Consider the following 7,315-nt stretch of genomic DNA (forward strand, 5'->3'; position numbering starts at 1 on the left):
TTAACTTACCACCTCCTATATAGTCCATCAGACCACTCCCAAAGCTATGCAGAGATAGTCTGCAGGAGGGAAGAAGATTTGAAACCCTAGATGATGGACCCTTGACCTTGACTCCTCAGGGAGTGTTGACTGCCCCATTATCACCACTGTCATCCTAGCTCTACTTTTTCCTAAATTGTGTACAATGACTAGACTTCAGTGAGGTTATCTGTTGCCATAGCCACATCTACTTCTTGATGTCCGATGTTTACGTCAGAGCCAGAGGAATGTAGACATTTCCTGACACTTCATCCTTTCCCTCGGTTTCTTGTGTTCATCTGCCAAAATTTCTTGAACCAGCCAGGTGGTGGTGGTGGTGCTTTTAATCCTAACACTCATGAGGCAGAGGCAGGTGGATCTCTATGAGTTTGAGGCCAGCCTGGTGTACAGAGCAAGACAAGGACAGGCTCTAAAACTACACAAAGAAACCTTGTCTTGAAAAACCAAAAAAAAAAAAATCTTGAACCATGAATGGGTTGCATATTTAAAAAATTTTTTATGACCATCAGGCAGCCATAACACATTAAGTTATTTATTCTCAGCACTTTAATTGGTATGAATCATAGCCAGCAACCACCAACCATCATAGACTTTATTTTTGCTACATAGACTGAATACAGCTATCTATGGACTCAAAATCATTTTGAGAAGAGTGGTAGGTGCACCACATCTGTTTATCAAAAGGACAGTAAAAATCTTGCTAATGGACCCAGGGCCACCCCAGCCATAGACTTGTCCTGGCTAACAATATGAAATATAGGTTCCCTATACCAAGCAAAGTTGAATTCTGGCACAAGGTAGTTGGTTGTAACTATGCCTGTTGTGCCTTGGACTGGTGGTTATATCTTGTCTAACTCTGTGATTGTGTTAACATGAAGTTGATCAGTTCATCTATTGAGACGTCATCCTAGTGTCCACTACAATACATTTAGCACTAGCAAGTTCACTCTGTTAGCATTTTAGAGATCATGTCCAGCCTACTTTCTCCATATTCTGAAACCAGAGCAGAGTACATCTACATCTATCAATAGATTCTTAACATTTGGTTCATGAATACCCATTGGCAGTACATGAATTCTGTGGATGGCCTCATGCATCTCCCTGGTCAAAAACTGTTAGGAAAATAACTACTCTGTCACTGGAATTTGTTAATAACTTTATGGCTTTTGCACATAATTTCACACCAAGTACAGCATCTGCTTTCACATTCTTAACTATTACACTCACTGTTCTGGATGATTTTCAAAATATGTAAGAAATAACAGGTTATTGTTACACAATGCCAACTTTTACAGAGGGCAGCATGGTCTTTGAATATTTACTGTTGCCTTACCTAAGAATTTGAATTCCTTACTAGAATCTAGCATCAAAGAGGGAAAAGGAGAGGAAGATAAAATAACAGAAAGGCTATCTGAAAAGTCGTAAGAAATCATATAATTGATCATTTACCTAAAAAAACCCACCTATAGTACATGTAAGTTGGTGTATAAACATACATATACAGTGTAAATGAAAATTTCTCATCTGGGCTGATAATTCTCCCTCCAAGTGCCAAAGGCCAACTAATAAAAAAAAATTGTCCTTGAAGATACCATAATGAAACCTAATATTGTGTATGCTAATTTAATTTTAAATAAAATAATAATTAAAAAGAGAAATGGAGTACAACTTTGAGTGGGAAGAAGCAAGTGAAACAAGAAAGCAGTTAGCAGTGGAATTGGTCCTAATTCATGAAGGAAAGATCCTTCATATGACATAGCACCCACAGGCTTTGGCTCTCTCAGATTTCTTTTGCATGATGCTACATGGGGTTTTACATAAAACTTTATTCATTAACAGTATATTAGCAACTAAATTTCCACTCAGGATGAGCATATCACTATTCCAATGATCCACAAGGCACTTTGGACTCTATGGAATGCATCTGTACTTAGGCCAGTGGTGGATTTTCATTAGCCAAAGCCAGGTTTTCCCTGCTTCCTTACTGACATATACTGATCAGTTTATTCTTCAAGAATTTCATATGTGAGTGGTATATTTATCATCCCTTCTACCTCCCTTCAGTTCTTCTTTCCATGTTCTTCCCATTTCTCCTCAAATTAATGTCCTTTAAGTCTATAATTATGGCTGAGCTCAATGCCAAAGTGGACATGTATCCATATTCATCTATCTCATGTTTCCTGTTATGTCAAAGTTAGCTGTGGTGATAATTTATCTGTGTCCTCCAATAAAATTTATCTGAGGATCAGAGGATAAAGGTCAGCCACTATTAGTAAAACAGAAGTCATGCAATGTTAGCACACCCCCTTAATCTGTCTGGATCTCTGTGTGTTGAAGGACATGCTAGGAAACAGAGCCAAGCGTGGTGACACATGCCTTTAATCCCAGTAAAAACCATAGAGACCTGGAGGTCTGTACAGACAGGCAGTGGCAAGGAAGTGAGGTAGCTCGGCTAAGATAGCCAATGAGAAGGCAGAACAGCAAGGCAATAAAGGCTTGGGTAAGACAGGAAGTAGCTTGCAGTTTGGAAGCTGCAGGGTGGTGAGGTAAGGTTGGCTGGTGGTTGTTCCGGTTCCTCTGATCTCTGTCAGATTTTCACCCCTATTTCTGGCTCCGTGTTTTTTTTTTTTTTTAATAAGACTGCTTAGAAATTCGTCTACATTTGGCATGTAAAATTATACCTTTTCTCTCAGTTACCACTGAAGGTATATACTTTGACCTTACTACATTCATCAAAAATTCATAATGTAGTCATGCTGGTTGTTAAGAGTTGTCAAAAAAAAACTTCAGTAATTAAATAGTACTCATTTATTGGTGGCAACCAACGGCTGTCTAGTTGGACCTAAAGTCTACTCAGCATGCCTGGTACTAGAAATTTATCCAACTACCTGGGACTAGCGAGGTCATAGATCTTAGAAGAGAATCTACTACCATCACTTTGATAGACCAGCATAATTCCTAACTCCTAAGGACATTCTAAACCTTATTCTTATACCTACAGATGAGTGTAGTTAAAATTCTCATCAAAGAGGTCATGATGCATAGGTGTCTATATTTGTCAATCTCCTGCTTCTTGTTTTTCCATACTACAAATTATAAAATTATACCCTTTCTGTGAATTACCACATAATCTATATATTTTAACCAAATAAAGTTAATAAAAATTTCAGAATGTAACTGTGTTCATTTAAACACCGGGTAAATAACCTCAACATAATTTTCAGGGGATATTACACAAAGGAAAATTTAAAGTACAGAAAATATGCTTCAATGTGCACATATCATTCAACATTTAATTTTAAAATATATTTTCTTAAGCAGGTATTATTTAATACATCTAGAATTTCAAGTTAACAATCAAAAATTATAAAAGTTTAATGGATTGCTAGGATTGCTAATAGTAAGAAGTTCTAAATTTCCAGCCAAGGGTGGGGAATAAAGGAAAGTGTAGTGATTAAAGATGACAATAGGAATAATTTTTTTTTTTGAATTTATTTTAATTTATTTTGCAATACAATTCAGTTCTACATATCGGTCACGGATTCCCTTGTTCTCCCCCCTCCCGTCCCCCTCACCTTCCCCCCAATGCCCCCCCCCCCATTCCCATCTCCTCCAGGGCAAAGCCTTCCCCACAGACTGAGGTCAACCTGGTAGACTCAGTCCAGGTAGGTCTAGTCCCCTCCTCCCAGGCCGAGCCAAACAATCCTGCATAGGCCCCAGGTTTCAAACAGCCAACTCATGCAATGAGCACAAGATCTGGTCCCACTGCCTGGATGCCTCCCAAACAGATCAAGCCAATCAACTGTCTCACCCATTCGGAGGGCCTGATCCAGTGTGGACCCCTCAGCCATTGGTTCATAGTTCATGTGTTTCCATTCATTTGGCTGTTTGTCCCTGTGCTTTATCCAACCTTGGTCTCAACAATTCTCACTCATATAAACCCTCCTCATTCTCGTTAATTGGACTCCCAGAGATCCACCCAGGGCCTAGTCATGGATCTCTGCATCCAGATCCCTCAGTAGTTGGATGAGGTTTCTAGCACAACAATTAGGGTGTTTGGCCATCCCATCACCAGAGTAGGTCAGTTCGGGCTGTCTCTCGACCATTGCCGGCAGTCTGTTGTGTGGGTATCTTTGTGGATTTCTGTGGGCCTCTCTAGCACTTTGCTTCTTCCTGTTCTCATGTGGTCTTCATTTACCATGGTCTCCTATTCCTTGTTCTCCCTCTCTGTTGTTGATCCAGCTGGGATCTCCCGCTCCCCCAAGCTCTCTTTCCCTCGACCCTCGCCTTTCATTACCCCCACTCATGTCCAGGCTGTTTATGTAGATCTCATTCCATTTCTCTGTCATTGGGCAATCCCTGTGTCTTTCTTGGGGTCCTGTTTTCCGGGTAGCCTCCCTGGTGATGTGAGTAGCAGACAATTCATCCTTGTTTCATGTCTAGTATCCTGCTATGAGTGAGTACATACCATGTTTGTCTTTCTGAGTCTGGGTTACCTCACTCAGGATGATTTTTTCTAGATCCATCCATTTGTCTACAAACCTCATGATGCCATTGTTTTTTTCTGCTGAGGAATAATTTTTATTATAAATATTGCGAATCTGTGTTCACATTCATTGATGCCTCCTGACTGCTTATAGCCCACACATACAGCCTGTAAACTATCTTCACTGGAAAAAGCAGGCCTGTTCACAATTCTAAATGAGAAACCCGTGGTTCTAAACTCATGGACTACCCTGGAACCATAATTATGAACTCATGACCTCAAGTTCTTGAACATAGTCCCCAGGTTTGCGGTTTTTGATAAGCTGTCATCATCATCATCATCATCATCATCATCATCAATAATCATCATCATTACCCCTTGCTGTTACTGTTTTTTTTCATTTTAATTATTTTCAATTGCAGCCATTGTCTGCAATGTAATTCTCCTGCAATGTAATTCTCCTTTACTGGGTGTCTGCAGTGCACCAGGTTAAAAATGCCAATGGAGAATGGCCCCCAAAACCCAAGAATAAGAAATCAGAATCCTTCTTCTGCCACACCTCTTAGGGCTTTAGGCAGTAAGTGGAAATCTTTAAAAATTAAGCAAAAATATTAGGGGAAAAATTTAAAATCATTGATTTTTGCAAACTGAAGATTTCATGAATCTGACACATTCTCCTTGTGAAGTTAAGAATGAATGTCTGCTATAAATCCTGGGCATGTGAATACTTGGTGGCTTTTTGAGGAGGATTAGAAGGTGTGCCTTTCTGGAGGAAGTAGGTGACTTGGAGTGGACTTTGGGGTATCAAAAAATTCATGGCATTTTGAGTTAGCCTCTTCTGCTTCCTGTTTGTGTTTGAAGATATGAGCACTCAGCTCCAGCTGCCTGCCAGCTGACAGCTGCATTTGCCAAATGTCACCTGCCACCTCTGCTCTGCCATCATGGAACCCCTGGAACCATGAGCCCCAAATAAACTCCTCTATAAGTTGTCTTCATTGTGGTGTTTGATCACAGCAACCCAAAAGAAACGAATTCTCTCCTTGTTCACTCTTCAGTAGCAGGTATTTTCTTATGCCTGTGAGTGTGAATTATTTGAAGCTAACTTCATGATGCTTTTTCAATGAAGCTATAGTATAGCCCAGCTATAGACATGAAGGTTTCTTTGAGGGAGATGTCAGGAGTAAATGGGATAGTTCCAAACTCTCTGAAGGGTTCATAAGAGAGGTGATTGATGTTCACCTCTGTGATGGTCACAGACATGACATGTGGCCAATGAAATAGGTGCCTGTCAGCTCCTTTTTCCATTTTACACTTGGGCAGAGAGCCCATTTGTTCTTCCATGAACATGTTTGACAACAGTCACAGGAATGTCTGTGCCACAGGGTAAAAAATTACTGAGACTAAAAGAGTCGTCCCATGTACGAAAGCTATGCCTTTCCCCGGTGTCTTTTATTGTTCAGGTTGGAACTTTTTAGTGTTGTGAGAGTATAAAGACACTCCTTTATAAAAATTTAGATAAGCAACTACATTTCTCAACATGTGTAGTTTGAAAATTTGATACATTCTATAGTTCTTGAGTGTTCCTGATGTGCTCTTACAATTCACAAACATATGGACCTTACATAAACTCTGAGCTGGGTGTGTAAGTCATTCTCTTCAGATGGTTTAATGTTTTGGGGTTTCTGCTAATTTTGGGGCATGGCACTCTTACTAGTTTTTATATTTTTACTCGATGTTCATTAGTAGCATTTTACATTGACTTGACAAGGACAGCAAAGTTCATCTGTTTGCGTCATCATCTTACCTTGCGAGAGTAAATACATGATTTCTGGATTCCTAACCCTGAGAACTAAGAGAGTTCAAGTATAAACATGTCGCCTCAGGTTGGAGCTGCCAGCTCACCACAGTCTTCTCATGATTTGTCCCATGGTCACGTATTTGGAATTTTTCCCTCTAAGTTTGTCATTATAGTGATTTTATAAGAAGACTAGATCCTGTAGTTACAAATGAATTCTCTTGATAAAATGCATGCTTACTTGGCTAAGTGAATTATCTCTTACTATCAGTTTGGGGATGCAGGATGCCCTGTGGGCTTTGTACTGTCCCTGGTCCATATACATACCAATGGGCTCTCATTAAATATCGAGTGGCAGCAACCACGTGAGTAGTCCCAAGGGTCAGTGTTAGCTCACACTGTTGCCATTACTTACAGCAGCATCCTTTATGATCAGAAAATTCCTAGGACCTTTGTCGTGTACAACACCCACTTTTGAAACTTGAGACATCAGTATGAAGTGGTTTCTGCATCAATTTCATTTTCATCAGGTGGTCAGACACAGACCACTTGTGCAATATGCCAGGTAACTAAATTATCTTTTAAATGTGATATTAAAATAATATTATCACTTTAATTTTTCAAAGACAAATTTTCTTCTGTGAATTTATTTTACAAATTATAAACACACCACATCCTCAAACATGTTGTCATTTATTACTGGAGACATTTACACAGTCTATGATGAATTTGATTAAATTCACTTTATTTTACATTTGAAACATAAATGTGATACTTGTTATTAATTCATCTTTCTGAACACATCATCAAGACTATAAGGAGAAATACCTCTAACAGTCTCTCCTTTTTACAAGGCTATTTGACATGAACCAGATCCTTGAAGCAGTGTGAGACACACATCTGCTAGCACTGTATAAACTAGACATCACAACTGAAAGTTCCATTAGGTTGATTCAAGTCAGGTAATTGATAGCTGTGACCCAGAAACTAAAAAA

Source organism: Peromyscus californicus, unplaced genomic scaffold (assembly GCF_007827085.1).
Source record: "Peromyscus californicus insignis strain IS unplaced genomic scaffold, ASM782708v3 Scaffold_8__1_contigs__length_139910024, whole genome shotgun sequence".
NCBI classification, from domain to species: domain Eukaryota; kingdom Metazoa; phylum Chordata; class Mammalia; order Rodentia; family Cricetidae; genus Peromyscus; species Peromyscus californicus.